Raw genomic sequence first — 17,507 nt, forward strand, 5'->3', positions numbered from 1 at the left:
CAAAAAATTTAAATAATAAAATTGCAGCGGAACTGCTTCTTTCGGCATTTTCGCCAAAATACAAATTTATAGAAATTAAACGATAATATATTTGTAACAAAAAATGGCCCCGTAAAAAACACCCCGTGGGAACGGAACAATGGGCAGATGTTTGGAGGCGTTCAGCCCCGCATTTTTAGCCATTTTTCAGGGTGTTTATGGCCCGAAAAATGGCTGAAAATAGGCCGTGTGAACATACCCTAAGAACATACTCTCAGAAAGGAATCAGACTGTAGATATAACGATAATGGGAAAAAATTCTCCTATTTAACTAACTCCATCATATATTTTTTCCTCTTCCATTTACTTTCTTCTTTCTCCTTTCTTTCCTTTTTCTACAATAATTAATTTTTTTAAATCTATTTACTTATTTATTCCTTTTTTTTTAGTTTTGTCTTGTTTGTTTTGTTTATTCTATGTTTTATTATATGTTGTATTAGATGTATAATTGTATGGTATAATAAAGAAAACATTTTATTTTAAAAAAATCTGTAGTAAATGCCCCCATTGACCTTGTTCAATTTTTAAATGTATGGCCTATTTTGAGATTAGGCCATTAATATCTGCTCGTTGGTGGTCAGACTCTACGCAGCCGCACGAATGAGCTTTTCTAAAGGAGCTGCTGTGCTCCTGCGAGCGCTGCTTCCCTTTCAATGGTTACCAGCTCCGTGCTATGATTCACCAACACAATTGTAGCTGTGGTCTATAGTTTTGCGCTGCTATTAGTGTGTCAGAGATTTAAGTACGGATCAGGTAAACGGAAGACTTGCACAATCTCCACGGACCCTTCAGCTGGTCCGCGGGAGTGCATAGAGTTCGAACGACAACTCTCAGAAATTTTTATAGTCCATCGACTCTCCAGATTAATAACACTTTTTTTAATTTTTATTTGTAGTTTAAGAAATAAAGACAAGATGGAATTCCAGTCATGATCAATTCCGACGTGAGCAGTCCTATCTTAGAAAGAGCCATCTAAAAAGCGGGCCTATATGTTCACACAGAAGCTCATGTTCCTCAAAGATGTGATGGAACTTCGTCCACAAGTTTGTTTGTTTTTTTGTGCATTTTTTTAACAGTACTCTTATTCTATTACTAATAAAACTTTTAAAAACAATGTAGCAGTGACTGCAATAAAGGCAATATGTTAATTAACCATATGAAACTATCGTCATGATGTATTGCACTGAGAATTCGGAAGAGACCTTCCTATGTAGCCTCACCCTGCATCTGACCAGGCTACCTTCAGAACGTCGCCTTCAGGTTCAGGGAGCCATGATAGTAATGCTACAGGCAGCAATGCCATCGAATGATCCAAGGGCCATCTTCCGGGCAGTAGACTTGTGGCGTCTACACAATGAAGAGCCCCTAGATAGTGGAGCGCCACAACCTACCCTGGTCACGCCTGGACCTCCACCTATCCAGTCACCACAATACAAGCAGCAGTATGAATCACCACCTATCCTTTTCAGCCAGGATAGGGGGATGAACATTCGTCCTGATTATTATGGTCCCTCAGCAAGATGGCCATGTTATCCAGGGCAGATGGCATACCTCTACCAAGGACATCAGCAGACGCACAATTCAGCTGACAGACCTTCCACAGGTCCACCTGCCACCTCTTCAGCAGGACCATTAGGTCATGATATGTTTGATCTTTGATCTGTAGTTCTTTTGTTTTGTTATTTTATTTATCTTAACTTGTTGGTGCATATTTCAGCAGACCCTGTTGTTACATTTTCGATCATAGCTGATGGTGCAAGGTGCTCATCCAACACATAATGAGGTATTTGTTTATATTTTTGCCAAAATATATTTTTTTGCTGTACCAAAATAGGCGCTGTCAAAACCACTACATTATTAAAATTGAATTTCTTTACAACAAAGCATAAATAATTTTGGCAAAAATATATAAGCTTGAAAGGCTGCGTCAAGGTTCCTCATTCTCTTGCGAGTCCCCACACTAACTAACAAAACAGGAATACATAATTAACTGAATCAAATAGGAAGTATAAACTATAAAAAATAAAATATTCAACGAGCAGCAAGGATAAAGTCCTGCTGCCAGGGGACTGCTCCCTCAGGGGTCAGGAAATAGTCTGCATACATTTCCCAGATAGCCAGTCCTGACGATCCAGGTCTTCTATGTAGTGTCTGATCGAGAGGGACCGCTGCAGTACTGTATTGTTAGAGATCCGTGTCCAAACAAGCATTGTGAATCCTGGTGAAATTGTGTAATATCCCACACGCTTGTGTCACCAGGGTCACATTGTCTGGGTCCATCTAGATGGCAGACATAAGCACTCCCCAGTTATGTGATAAAATTCCGAAGGCACACTTCACATACCGACGTGCACGTGTCAGACAATAATTAAAAATGTGCCTCCGATTGTCCAAATCTCACATGGGAAATGGACAAATGATGTGGAGTGAGCGTGCAAAGATTTTGTCAGCCACAATTACAAATGGGGCTGGCGGTTTAGATGATCCTGGTAGTGGTTTGGGTTCCTGGACTGAGAGCCGATTGGATTGAAGCTGTTCACCCATTCTGGAAGCCCCGAAGATGCGAGCATCCGCAGTGCTCCCATAGGCCCCGATATCCACAATTATAAACCTGTAGTTGCTGTCAGCCAAGGCTAACAGCACTACAGAGAAAAACTGATTAGAATTATAGTACTGGGACCCTGAGCGAGGTTACACAAATGTGCTTTCCATCAAGCGCCCCATTGTAGTTTGGAAACTCAGTGGAATCCAGATAGCCGTCTGTAATTTTGAGCAAATCTTCTGCAGTTGGCTGTGGCATCACCGTCTCCCTGAGTAGATGACAGATTACCTCGCAGGTCACACAGATAATCCATGAGATGGTGGTGCTCCACAGAAGGAAATCAATGCAGAGAGACGCAAAGGAGTTCCCTGCCAAGAATCTGTAAAAGTAAAAAATAAATCTAAGAAAAAAGACATGGTAAGGATTTTGGAGAGGGGCATTTTCGTTTATGCTAGCTCTATCAGGGTGACATGGCGGGATTATGTAAAGGGGGCATTTACGGTTATGCTAGCTCTATCAGGGTGACATTGTGGGATTTTGTAAAGGGTGCATTTACGGTTATGCTAGCTCTATCAGGGGGGCATTATGTGTTCTTACCTTGAGGTGACGATCAGCCGTTCTTCCGGAGAAATGCCCCTGAGAAATGCAGCGCCTCATATATGTGTCCTGGATAGTAACTCCAGGACGCACGGCCACCAGCAGACAGTCGAAAATGTTGATGGACATACAGATTTAACTTAATTCTGATAACTTGCTGCAGCGTGATATCACACAACAAAATCCATTGAAAAGTCATTGAAAAAGTCAAGATAAGAGATCTTGCCATTGTTTATTTAATGCGTTAAAAGTCAAGGTAAAGACGGCTACATCTGTATGGCAAAAATGTTGACATTTGTCTGTGTGCTGCCACAGGTCACAGTAGAGGGTATGGAAATGCCCTTTAGAAGCCTGTTGGGAGACAATCGGATGAACACAATACCTCCTCCTCCGCCTCGGTTCTTCTGCAAGCATAGCAGATTGCTATCCAAAGCACTGAGAAATGACAGGCTAAAATTACATGGGCCACAGGCTGGGGCGTAACTAGGAAAGACTGGGCCGGATAGCAAACTCTTGACTGGGGCCCCCCAGGTGCCACAAGCAGCCCCCTTATAGATAGTGCCCCCTATAGAATGCGCCATACAGCCCCCCTGTAGACAGTGCTATACAGCCCCGCCTATAAACAGTGCCACACTCCACTTGTAGATAGCGCCCTCCACATCCCCCTTGTAGATAGTGCCATACAGCCCCCCATAGATATCGCCATAAAGCCCCGCTGTATATAGCGCTATACAGCTCCCACTGTATATAGTGCCATACAGCCCCCTTCCTTGTATATAGTGCCGCACAGTTCCCTCTTAGTAGATAGTGCCACACACAGACCCCCGTAGATTGCGCCACACACAGCCCCCTGTAGATAGAGCCACAGCCCTACCCCTTTTAAATAGTGCCACACAGCCCCCCTAGTAGATAGTGCCACACAGCCCCCCCTTAGTAGTGCCACACAACCCCTTGTATATAGTGCCCCACAGATCCCCCATGTGTACAGTGCCACACAGCTCCCCTTGTATGTAATGCCACATAGCCCCCCCTTGTGTATAGTGCCATACAGCGCCCCCTTGTGTATAGTGCCACAAGGCAATGGCGCATCTGAGAAAGTTAATGAGTAATTAGCATATAGTGTGCACCGTTTTAAAAGTGAATTTTAACGTTTTTGCTGCATCTGAAAAAAAACATACATTTGGAAATATTGTCAGGTCATATATTACCGCATGGTGGCGGTTTAAGGGGTTAAAACTACCAGACAGGTTCCCATGAAATATACAATGAATTGAGAACAATTCCATCTGCCCTGCAATTTTGTTATTATAGATATATCCCATATAATTAAAGCTCCGGAACCAAGCTCTGACATATATACAGTACCACAAACAAGCTCAGTACATAAATGCAGCACTAGAACAAACCTCAGTACATATATACAGCACCAGAACCAAGCTCAGTACATATATACAGCCCCAGAACAAAGCTCATACATATATACAGCACTAGAACAAACCTCAATACATATATAAAACACCACAACCAAGCTCAGTACATAAATGCAGCACTAGAACCAAGCTCAGTACATATATACATCCCCAGAACCAAGCTCAGTACATAAATACAGCACCAGAACAAAGTTCATACATATATACAGCACCAGAACCAAGCTCAGTACTTAAATACAGCACCAGAACAAAGCTCAGTACATATATACAGCCCCAGAACAAAGCTCATACATATATACAGCACTAGAACAAACCTCAATACACATAGAAAACACCACAACCAAGCTCAGTACATAAATGCAGCACTAGAACCAAGCTCAGTACATATATACATCCCCAGAACCAAGCTCAGTACATAAATACAGCACCAGAACAAAGTTCATACATATATACAGCACCAGAACCAAGCTCAGTACTTAAATACAGCATCAGAACAAAGATCAGTACATATATAAATCCCCAGAACAAAGCTCATACATATATACAGTATCAGAACCAAGCTCAGTACATATATACAATACCAGAACAAAGCTCCGTACATATATACAGCACCAGAACAAGGCTCATTACATATATGCAGCACCAGAACAAATACAAAATTTAGTGAAACCCCTGCTATATAGGTTTGTACGGCGTAAAACTACAGCTACCAGCATTGCCCGAACAATGGTAAGGATACGCTGGGAGGTGCTGTTTCACAAAAAAAAATCATACCACCCATCATCTCGCTGCAGATCATACAGTGACTACAGTACTGATTAGAGGAAGAATAAATATTTACATTAAAATTCTCAACACCTCTAAATATAATATAATATAATAAAGCGCCATACACTGCACCTCTAACTATAATAGCTCCATACACTGGGCAATGCAACTCTGCTCTCTTCTGAGCAGGTCTGCTGGAGCTGAATGACGTGTCGTTCAAAGGCGCTCATTGGCAGGGCAGAATGACTTCCCCGTCAATCAGCGCCTTTCATCGCGACGCTAGCGTCGTTGAAAGGCGCTGATTGGCGGGGCAAGTAATTTTGCCCCGCCAATCAGCATCATTGTAAGGCGCTGAATGGTCGGAACATGCCCGGCCATTCAGCGCTAATGCATGTATTTGTACCTGTGTGCTATCGACGCAGGTACAATTACTTCAAGAGGGGGTGTCTGTCGCTAGCGCCAGGGCCCCCTCCGGTGCTAGCAACGCCCCCAGGCATGAGGGGGCCCGTGTTGCCCAGCCCATAAATGTTAGAGGCTCGGCGGTGCGGGCCACGTAGTAGCGTCGCTACAGCTCTAGCATCCGTAACGGCTGCTTGCGACGCAACTGGGCATATGGGGGGGGGGCGTGTCGGCTAGCGCCACGGGCCCCCTCAAGCCGCGGGCCCTGTAGCAGCCGCTTTGGCTGCTACCGCGGTAGTTACGCCACTGGCCACAGGTTTGGAGCACATCTTTTCAATCAAAAAGTTGCAAGAAGCCTAAGCAAGCCAAGCACAGGAATCTCAAACTACTCTCTATACTCTGAAGCTACAGAAAACAGTGCTATAATGATCATGTGATCTTCCTTTTAGTGTTCCCAGTGACATTTGACAAGATGAGCTCAATTTTACTTTATTCCGTTTGTTTTTTTTGCGAACCGTGAAATACGGATGACATACGGAAGAAATACAGACGCAAAATACGGAGCAACGGAACGCATGAAGAGTGAACACGCAAACCATACGGAAGTCAGAACGGACACACGGATCCGTTTTTTACAGCAGTGAAATCGGTGAAGGATTTGCTCATGAGGCCTAAAGGTGTTCTTTCCATCAGAGAAATGAAGAGGAAGGAGAAATAGAACAAATTGAACCTGTTGTAATTTTCATGTCAGCGGTGAATGCGTAAGTAGGTTTTAATATACATCTAGAGATGGTTGGAGCAAGGCAATGAGCTGCACATCTCAAATGCAAGACAGATGTCTAATAATCTACAACTTGTTCTTACTGAAAGTAAAAGATTACACAGAAAATGAGGAACTGTGGTTTTTTATAGATTACGTTCATACACTGATTTATAAAACATGTCCCTGAAACAATGTAACATTATTCACAGAATCAATAGCATGATAAGTCTAAAAGCTTCATGTTTAATTGTGAGGACCTGACATCAGGTTAAGAACTAGAAACTTTATTATAAGAGCGTGTACAGACCTGTCTTCTTTAACAAAAATTTGTATACTGTTTTATTCATTTAAAATTTAACCTTTTATTCAAATCTTCCTTATAATATATTTTTATATCCTTTTTTTGGCCGTTTTATTTTTAGTTCCTTTTTTTAGGTTTTTTAGTTACTCAGTTATGTTGAAACAAGACACATGTCCATTAAGGTCAACCTTTCTCAGGTCAAGCCGTTTGATCCAGACAAAGGCCCCTGTACAATTCTGGCCAACTTTGCTTTACAGAGAAAAAAAAATCAATGCTGACCCCACAAGGGTGGTCTAAAAATACCCCTGGTTCCAGTTATAGGGATTGTCTGTCTCATGAAGATAACCCCTGTCCATATGCCCTTTTGGGTATTTAGACATTATAGAGGGGAGTCTACTGCTTGGAACTCTCCTCTATAACCCAGAATAGAGAGCTGATGTTAGAGCGGCTTCCATTCTGTCTGGCTTAAAGCTACTAACTTTTTAGAATAAGTTGTCATATGTGTGTACTGAATATGAGGAAAAACACAATTTCTGGCCATTATATAACTTATATTCAAAATTCTTTTGTTTGCAGCTTTCCCCTCTGCAGGCTCTATCTCTAATGTTAATTTCTCCTGAGCTACTGAGTGGAGCCCAACTGCTATCATGTCTCCCATACACAACTCTATCACATATATGGAAACTACAGCAGCATGGAGGACAATATACAGCAGTAATGAGCATTGTAGCTGAGAATCCAGCAGTGGGTGACATATAAATCTTACCAGTCGCCTGTGTCTACTCTGTGCTCCTGCTCCATCACCACTCTCCATAGACTTCTATGGGCAGGGTGTCTGTGTCTTTCTCTCCCTGCTCCCTCCTACAGCTCCCCCTCCCCTCTTAATAGACTTCTTTGGGCAGCATCTGTGTCTCTCCCTGCTCCCTCCTCCTGCTTTCTCCTCCCCTCTCCAAAAACTTCTATGGACAGCGTCTGTGTCTCTCTCCCTGCTTTCTCCTCCTGATCCCCCTCTTGTCCATAGACTTCTATTTGCAGCAGCATGTCTGTGTGTGTCTTTCCCTCTGCACCCTCCTTCTGCTCACCCCTCTATATACTTCAATGGGTAGCAGCATCTGTATCTCTCTCCCTCCCCTCTCTATAGGCTTGTATAGTAGGCACATCTCCATCATTTGCAGTCTGTCTCCTCTGCTCTGTAACTAGAGATGGATTTTGCTGACATCACATCACGGAGTGGACAGCAGATTGCAGGAAGGGAAACACCTATGGGTAGTAACTTCAGACAGAATTTGCATGGATAAAACAACTAAATTTTAACAGTAAGTAAATTACAAAGTTGTTTATATCAGGTATACTATAATATTAGCATAAGTTGTTAAAAAAGTTAGTGTTCATTTAAGCCGTCCATGTATTACATGCAGGACTTGATTATATTAAGGGCACCAAAGGCATGTGTAAAGTCACGTGTAATACTACGGAGGCTTCAAACTGAAAGGGGCTGTCTCTGATGAAACAACCCCTTTAACTTCATATTTCTCTCTTGATGTCTCTCTCTCTTAATGTCACATTTTTTTAAATATCTAATCAATGTGTAATTGATCTCCAGGACACCACTGGCAAACAGAACGAAGGGGCACTGTGCTCTCTGAAAAAGATTCATTAAAAACTGCAAGTGTAAGGGCGGATTTACTCGAACGTGAGCTTTTTGCGCGCGCAAAAAACGCTGCATTTTGCGCGCGTGGCAGCAGCGTGACAGCTCCGTGTTTCATGTTCATATGTATGCGCGGCTGCGTGCTTTTCGCGCAGCCGCCATCATTATGACACTCCATTTGGATGTTTGTAAACAGAAAAGCACGTGGTACTTTTCTGTTTACATTCATTCTTTTACTGCTGTTGCGCGAATAACACGCATCCCACGGAAGTGCTTCCGTGGGGCATGCGTGATTTTCACGCACCCATTGACTTCAATGGGTGCGTGATGTGCAAAATACGCCGAAATATAGAACATGTCGCGAGTTTTACACAGCGGACTCACGCTGCGCAAAACTCACGGACAGTCTGCACTGCCCCATAGACTTGCATAGGTCCGTGCGACCCGCGTGAAAACCACGCGGGCTGCACGGACGCAAATCACGTTAGTGTAAATCCCCCCTAAATGCAACCTTGGGCCAGATTCAACATGTTAACATCCATATTACAGCTGCAACCCCATGACCCCATAATTCAAGTGAACCGAATTTGGATCACCAAAGGGTTAAATTGTAGCTAAACGTTTGACAAACTTCTGACATGTCATAGTGACATATCAGAAGTTTGGATTGGTGGGGGTCCGAGCACTGAGACCCCCACCAATCGCTAGAATGAAGAAGCTGAAGCATTCGTGTGAGCACTCAACCGCTTCGTGTCTGTTCGGCTGTTTCCGGAAATAAATGTATCAGTGTATGGAATCAATAGAAAGTCTATGAGTCCGTACTCTGATACATCGGCTTTCCGGAAAAAGCCAAACAGACACGAAGCGGCTGAGCGCTCACACGAGCAGGGCTGGCCTTAGGGGTGTGCGACCTGTGTCTTTGCACAGGGCGCATCACTCCAGCAGGTGGAATGGGGTGCTGCGCTGGCTCCCTTCTCGTGCTTGTTTCAGAAGCGCCCGGGCCCGGCGACTCAGCAGTCGCCTTTGCGCCCGGGCACTTCTTCACTCAGTGGTGTCGCTACCGCTGCTGCTAACGGCGACACCGGGCATGAGGGCGCACACCGGGCATGAGGGCATGAGTAGTAGCAACGGCACTATAGCAGAGCAGGGAGGTATATACCTCCCTGCTCTGCTATCTACTAGCGCCATTCTAGCTCACTGAAGGAGCGGAATCCCCGTGTGAATACATGTTGATGGAAAAATAACAAGATTATGGCTCTTGGAAGGTGATGAGGGAAAAAACGAAAATGAAATAACAGAAAATGGCAAATCCATGATACAAGACTGTGCCCCTGCTCTTGTTGCCTCTTCTCATTGATGATTCTTATTCTGATCATGTGACGATTTCCTAGCATTCTCAGCGTATAGAGAATGAATCGTCGCAAATCAGTTGACATTTCTTCCACTGTAATGTGCTCCCCGCTCCTTCAACACATAGCTTATAGTTGTCTCATCGCTGGGTTCCCAAATAACCTGTTCCTCCTCAGTGTTCAAACACAGTGAGGAGACATTGAACGGAGCGGTAGTCGAGCAATAGTCCACATGCTCAACCGCTGGTCCATTTAAGCTCCTCCTCACTCGCTTCTTGGCCTTTTGGCTAAAATCAAGTGTAGTACCTGCTCAAGCTGAGGTTAGTAATCATCCCTGCCAGTGGAAGATAGGACCATCGTAAAGGGATAACAGAACGCCTAGGTGAGGGCAGGGAACCACAACGGTCATCGCTCTGGTGTACGCATTTGTAGGTGACCAAGCGACCGCCGGATCGAGGTCAGGAGGTCGGGTAGTTTGGAAGCCCGGGTTGCTATGTGCCCCAGGGCTGGTCACCCTGGGGTGCCCTAACTCACTGCGGGTGGGATCCCACTGAGTGAAGGCACACTTGCACGCACTCTTCTTTCACACTTCTGAGCACACACCTTTATTCTCTCGGCCTTCTGACTGGGATATGAGGAATTTTTATACCTGACGGATGTCCAGGCTGTATCACAGTGCACATCCACTTATTTCATTTTGTTTATTCACTGTGTGTTTGTCACGTTTGTCACAAGGATTTTCGGGATGCGGTGCCCTTTTGGGACCCTCCTGAGGTCTAGGGGAAAATGTGTGGCCATCTGGTTCCATTTTCCCCTGCAACCCGGCCTCCCTTCTTTGGAGGGGAGGTGCGACCTTGATGCAGGCTCCTAGGTGGACACTGGGGTGGCAGCCCAGGTTAAAGCCTAGGAATGTGTTTGGGTCTCCCCAAGCTTCGGCGAGGGGGGGGATCATTGATCCTCGATCCTCTAGGCCTATGGTTTGGTGGGTCGGGGAATGGTTATGTGAGGCCTCTCTTAAGAGAAGAGCTGTGATAGACCGCATACTTGTGCACTTTTTGTGTGGCACCTCTGCACTTTTTATGCACTTGGGTGAGAGAAAACACGGCTCGGGCTTTAAAAAAAAAAGTAAGGAGGATCTGGGGGTTCAGGACACCCTTTCTTAGAATTGGTGGGGGTCCCAGCGATCAGAGAATGATCACTTATCCTGTGGATCGTTGTTAACTGTCGATTCTGGGATATCCCTTGAAGGTTTTGTTTCAATGTAATTAGGTATATGTTTGTTTATATAAAGTGGGCTAACCCCTTCAACCGCAGCCCATTACTGAAAAATGTTGATGTTGTTTGAATGAGGAAATATTTAGGGCCATTTCTGGCCATTTTTATTGTTTATATCCCCCCAAGTTACATTATAAAGAACAACAGGTTCCATCATGTCCACCCAGCAACAAGTAGGGAACTTAAAATGTCCCCATTGATTACCTGTGTGGGGCCTGCACAGTTCTGATATCTGCATCAGATAACCTCTCCAGGGGCTGATAAACTATATCCAGAAGCTTTATTTACTTGTTACTTGAAACATAAAAAAGGAGCTTTTAAGCGTTCTCTCTACATGACTAAGCGGTGAATAATCTAGGAAGACCCCGACTCCCCTCCCAAAGCCTTAGTTAAAAATTATTCAATGAAAAATTCCTGGCCTGGAAAGCAAAGAGAAAACACTACTGTACCAGGCAAAGATTTTCACCAACAATCCATAACCCAGCCAAGGCGAGAGATAACAGACGCTGACAAACTCTCGCTGAAAAACAGCTCATTTCTAGCGAAACAGCCACTACTCCAAAACTTGCTGAGAGAATCCTACTATCAATTTATGGAAATTAGGCCTCACAATGGATTCAATCACCTCCTGGGGATACGTTTAACCCTCTGATGCAGTGGAATTCTACTGAAAATAAGGTAATCTTTATATAATATCATCAATACCTATTATACCAACAGAAAGAGTTAAGTAACTGCTGATAAAGTAGCTCATATCAGATGGCTGGGCTTTATATCGCCACGTAGGCCGTGTGGTAGTATACACTGAGCCTCGTGTATTGATGTGTCGCAAGTTAATCACTGAGAGTCCTGAACACGCCATTTATGATGAGATTGCCAGGATTTTGGGCTCATACATTTAAGCATTATTTAGGTGGTCATACTGTACCTGTGTTTAACTATATGTATTTTGAATGTAACACTCGGACCCCCTGTTGTTCTACGGCAGTGTACAGCACCATAGTGATCAGTTTTTTAGTGCATATACTTGCACTATATACAAAAAGCTGTCTACAGCCTATAATCTCAACCTATGGTACATGTATGTCAAGGGGCACATGCCATGTTTCTAGGGGGTACTCACACTTTCCTTTACTATGATTTATATATGCAGCACATTTTATGATTTTAGCTTTGTAGTAAACAGGACGTAACTTAAAGCTCCTGCGCCGCAATGCAAACTGGTGACTTCTTATATGGGCCCCTGATGCACCAGGACCCGTATGCAACTGCTACCTCTGCACCTTTAAACCTATGCCCCAGTTTGGGGGTACTTTGATATAATTTGTTTTAGTAGTACTAGGCTGAGGAACATTGAGAATCACCGGTCTGCAACATATCCCACCATATTGTGAGTTTATTTTCCCAGCAGGCCTGCATAAAATGAATGTGTATACTCCCACTCTAGTGTATATATGTGACTTTATTTTATATTGCATGCTGATTTAATTGCCTCTATACCCTGAGATTTTATAAACCTTACGTCAGGCCTAAAGTAATTCAATAATGGAAGGTCACCTTGAACTTTATTATTATATTTACAGATGATAATTGCTATTTTTGGACTTGTATGCAGTCACCACTTAAAAGTGAAATGACATTAGATACATGCTGTGTCATAGATTTGTACATTTGCAACATTGAATAAATGTTCAGTAATTACAATATAGAAATGTTCGGTGTATTTCACGTGTGCCTTGGAACTGAACAGGAAGATCATTTATAGAAGTGGAATTTTAACCATGTCATGGCATTGCTTCCTTCACCTGAAATAGCTGAAAGTGATAGAAGTTTACAACGTTTGAGTTACTTCCATACATTTCATTGAAGAGGAGCTTACTTTCTGTTACAAGGACTGGTACGAGATTATGATTGTGGAAGTGCCAGCTGCTGTACCCCCACCGTGATGACTTTTATGTCATGTCATAAGTATTTTCTAGGGAAACCATATCCCCCGATGATAAGCTAATCACAGGCTGTCCTGAAGCTGGAAACCCAGTGGTGAGCTATAATCTATGGGGGAACCGAGCAGCAGTTGGAGAGAGAGAGAGAGAGAGAGAGAGAGGCCTGTGAATACGGGTACGGCCATGTGCATGGGGCCTTAGATTTGACCTCTAAGATTAGAGCTCCACAGCGATAAATAATGTGGGAATATTGTACTAATAGGATCATGCATACTGTATTCCTATGGCATTGCTTGAAATTGCATGAGTACATGTGATTTAATGCGACTGTGATACTGAGATTGTAAAAAATAGGGTTCTATAAAAATTGCATGTAAAATTGCATGGGAGAGCACATTACAAGACAGTCCCAGCCTAAAGCTTGGATTCCAAATCTGTAGTATGATAGATAGATGATAGATAGATAGATAGATAGATAGATAGATAGATAGATAGATAGATAGATAGATAGATAGATAGATAGATAGATAGATAGATGATAGATAGATAGATAGATAGATAGATAGATAGATAGATAGATAGATAGATAGATATTGGTGATATTAAAGCCTGTTTGCAACAACACGCTGACTCAAATTCCGAGGTGGCCGGCGACCTCCCTTCAGCCCCCTCTTTCCCCCTGCATCGCGCCACTCTGACTATGGGTTGGGCTCCCGCCCTCTTTAATGACCAAATGTTGCTGACTTCAGCCAATGCCAAAGTACCCCAGAATTCTTAAGGACCCTTCCTCCATTTCTTCTTGCTTGAGCAATAAGGTTTATTAGGTTCCTCAAGTCTGCAAAGGTGTTAATTCCTACTCCATCTGTTACCGGCCCGGCTTGTATATTTAGCCACGTCTTTCTGCCTGCTGCCTATCCTGACCTCTGCCTGTTTACCGTTAACAACGGAAATGCACCTACTTCGACCTGTACTTCGTCTGACTATGTCTCCTGCCTGCCGTCTTTGTACCGTGTCTTTGTGTCTACAGTCCATATATGCGCCAGCTGTTTCTAATGGAGACTACTCAGCAAACTGGGGATTCTCTATAGGAAAGCCCATACCTTCTTGTGGGGGTTAAGGGTGAATCTCGCACAATCCCTTAGAATCTGCTCCCTGGTTTAGTCCAAAGCCAAATTCATTAGTGACCCCATTAAACATAATTTAAAACACTAAAATAACTAATGTAATGCAAAATATTCTAAATAAATATGCAGCTTCAATCAACATGGGCAAAATCTAGATACCCAAACCATGGTTAATAAAGAGTTAAGGGCCTTTTACACCGGCCGATATTCGGCTGGTGCAGCGAGTGCCGATCAACGAGTCATCGTTGATCGGAGCTCGTTTGCTCCTGTCACACAGACCTATGGATGGGAACGAGCTGTCGTTACTACGATCGCTCGTCCCCATACATTATTATCATGTCGGCAGACCGTTTACACAGGGAGATGCGCTGCCGACAATGATAATCTTTTACTTTTTTAAAATGATACGACCAGCAGATAATCGAGTGTTTGCTCGTTCATCTGCTGATCGTTCCCCTGATTACACTGGGCAATTATAGACAACGAGCGTTCTATGAACGCTCATCTGCACGATAATCTGCCAGTGTAAAAATCCCTTTAGTTTCCCCTTCCTTAACTGATATGATATTCTCCAATAACCTGTGAACCGTAAGGTGATCTGACACATAAAATTCGGTCTGCCTGCAGCCACCACTAGAGTAAGCTTAAAGGGGATATCCAACAAAAAGAAAAACTATTTATTATTTTGCTTTTGTAAAATAAAGAAACCTTCTAATATACTTTATTTTTCAAACCTGCACGGATTGCAGGGTTTCAGTCTTCACAGCGTGGATCCGGAAGTTCGGAGATGCCGTTGTTGCTGTGACGCGTCAACACAGGCTCCGGAGGAAGGAGCTCCCCCCTCCTCTCTTTGTGTCGGTGACGTGTATGAAGGCACGGGCTGGCTGCCTTGGTCAATTCATCAGCTAAGCCAGTCCCCTTTCTCTGACTTTCAATCAGCCGTGACCATATGAGGGACTGGCTTAGTGGATGATGTAACTGATGCGTTTTGTGATTGTTTTGCAGTTTTGCAGTTTTAATCCCATAGAAATTAATTGGATACTTTAACAGATACGTCATAATCATTCCCTTCTTTTTATTTCTAAAAATGGTTAAAGAGCAAACATAAAAACTGTAATATTCCCAATGACACTTATGACGTCACAAAATATAGACGTGCATTGATTAATTGGGAAAATCCCCTCTCATGGCACATGATCTCATTCAGTATCAGGTGATAAGAATAATGGCCGGGAGTTGCTGACTACTATTGCCGCTCTGTGAGACACACCTGGGAGGCTACTCCGACTCTCCAATAAGGAAGTGGTGATGTTTATTCAGGGAAAATCAATAGGATTACATTTTAACTGGACAAGCCTTACACTGCCAGTCTGTGACTTCACTGGCCTAGATAATATTTGATGCCTTGAGTGGAAAATTGACATGAGCTGGCTGCGTCTCCTAGGAATGGTGGTTACATGAACGAGTCAATGCTTGCTTGAACCTTGACTGTACTTAAGATTTAGTCAAATAAATTAACCTATGAACTGATGGAATGCCAATTAGACATGCCATCAATGTCTAATTGATGGGGTCTGACTTCTGGGACCCTAACCAATGCCGTGAATGAATGAGACAGATGTTGCAGTAAAGTTCTGTGGCGTCATTTGCTTTTTCCTGAAACAACTCCCAACAGAGTGCTGGATCAGGAAAGCCATTATTACAGTTTCTTCATTTTAGACTGTCCTATTGGTTGGTCCCTTATTGATGGCATGCATAATCAAAATGGCATTAATGCTTATGGAGGACAAAACCCTTTAAAGAAACATTACGCTGATTTTATGTCTTTGTCCATTTGCTGCTGAATGCAATCCTAAAAATATTAGCGTAGTGAGCTTGACTGTTTCTGTACTTCTGGCCACCACGTAACCTCATGGCTGGAGAACAGTGATAATGGGACAAGGTAGGACGGGTGTAAGGGGGAGATAGGATCCCATTCTATCAGACATTTATGGAATATTCTGTGGATGTGCCATCAAAATTTGAGATGAGAATACCCCTTTAAAGGCACATCCATTGATGGTCTATACTCTGGATGGGCCATTAATGTGTGATTGGTGGAAGCTTGACCTTCCGGGACCTCCTGATCAGCAGAACAAAAGGGCCACAGTGCTTGGTGCTTGCTGGGGGTGGCTTAGCCCTGCAAATGTTGTTCAAGATAGCATAACTTCTAGAAAAATATGTATAACCTCAATTTTAAACATAGTTTTTAAAGTGGCCAACATCTGCTCATTAGATGTAAGAGAAAATGTTCATAGACAATTTTCTGTATATATATATATATATATATATATATATATACGTGCTGATTTTACAAGTGCAAACAACTTTATGTAGCCATAATTTCCTCACATGATTACTGAACCAAAGCTCAACTCCCTTTCAGGGAAGATAAAATGACTGGCAGCAAAACTTGTTTTTAGCTTTGAAAAGTTTGTATGTGGGCAATAGACCAAGAGTCGTCATTATAGGAGAATCTGAACACATAGGATCTGTAGGTGATTTAACTCCCTAAGTTTTTGCATCTTCTCAAGAGTTTTACCTGCAGTGACCTTGTGTTTGTTTGAATGAAAAAAACAGTAGGATCAGGGGGAGGAAGACGGAGAATTCGAGTCAGGGTTGGTGGTTGCCTAGAGATACAAACTATGTGAGGTAACACTCATCTCATAATCACAGGCTTGTAAAATGGATAATTTAATATTGTAGATAATTTTTGAGTCACAGTTTGTGTTATGTGTCATAATATATAATAGAAAATATATTATAAAGGGCGAGATGCATTGTAGATGCCTGAGGCAATACATATATTTTTAATATATATGTTTTGTAAGGAAATCTGAGCTGCATTAAACAATGTATGTGATTACATGGCATTCGGCTTTATAGGAACTCCCACATAGTAATTGGCTAGTCTTCATTCAGCTTGAAATCATCTTTCATGGACTTATCTTTCAACCAGTTTTCATGTTGCACAGGGTTATCTACCATTAATGAAGTGAGAATGATGTGAAATATTTAAAGTGTACCTTCAGACAAAAATGGTAATGGTCTTCAGTTTCTGAGAGACTAAGTAGCTGTCCAACAGCCATATTAGCTCTCATGGAGCTGCCTTTTCTGTCACCCAGACACCCAGAGGGTCTTTCCACCTTTCTCAGGTCTCCATCACAGCTAGAGTACTCTTCCCCCCTCATCCTTCTCACTGTGCAGAAACATTTTGACTTTGTCTATGATGACGTATCAATGATCAAATGTTTGTTAGGCCTTATATGTCAGCCAGACTAGAAATGTTT

The 17,507-nt window shown here is 42.9% G+C and overlaps 2 long non-coding RNA genes across 5 annotated transcripts in view; one reads left to right on the forward strand and one right to left on the reverse strand.

Moving 5' to 3' along the window:
* Nucleotides 1-15,162, reverse strand: part of LOC142661959 (uncharacterized) — a 69,804-nt gene extending 54,642 nt beyond the window's left edge. For 3 of the 4 annotated variants that reach the window (XR_012850850.1, XR_012850849.1, XR_012850852.1), the window contains exon 1: nt 14,913-15,162. This is a non-coding gene — a long non-coding RNA (uncharacterized LOC142661959). Of the gene's footprint in view, nt 1-14,898 lie in introns of all 4 variants that reach the window. The other variant, XR_012850851.1, reaches the window with a different exon arrangement.
* Nucleotides 11,567-17,507, forward strand: part of LOC142661961 (uncharacterized) — a 158,407-nt gene continuing 152,466 nt past the window's right edge. Inside the window, exon 1 of the long non-coding RNA XR_012850853.1 lies at nt 11,567-11,789. This is a non-coding gene — a long non-coding RNA (uncharacterized LOC142661961). The remainder of the gene's footprint in view (nt 11,790-17,507) is intronic.

Source organism: Rhinoderma darwinii, chromosome 10, assembly GCF_050947455.1.
Source record: "Rhinoderma darwinii isolate aRhiDar2 chromosome 10, aRhiDar2.hap1, whole genome shotgun sequence".
NCBI lineage: Eukaryota > Metazoa > Chordata > Amphibia > Anura > Rhinodermatidae > Rhinoderma > Rhinoderma darwinii.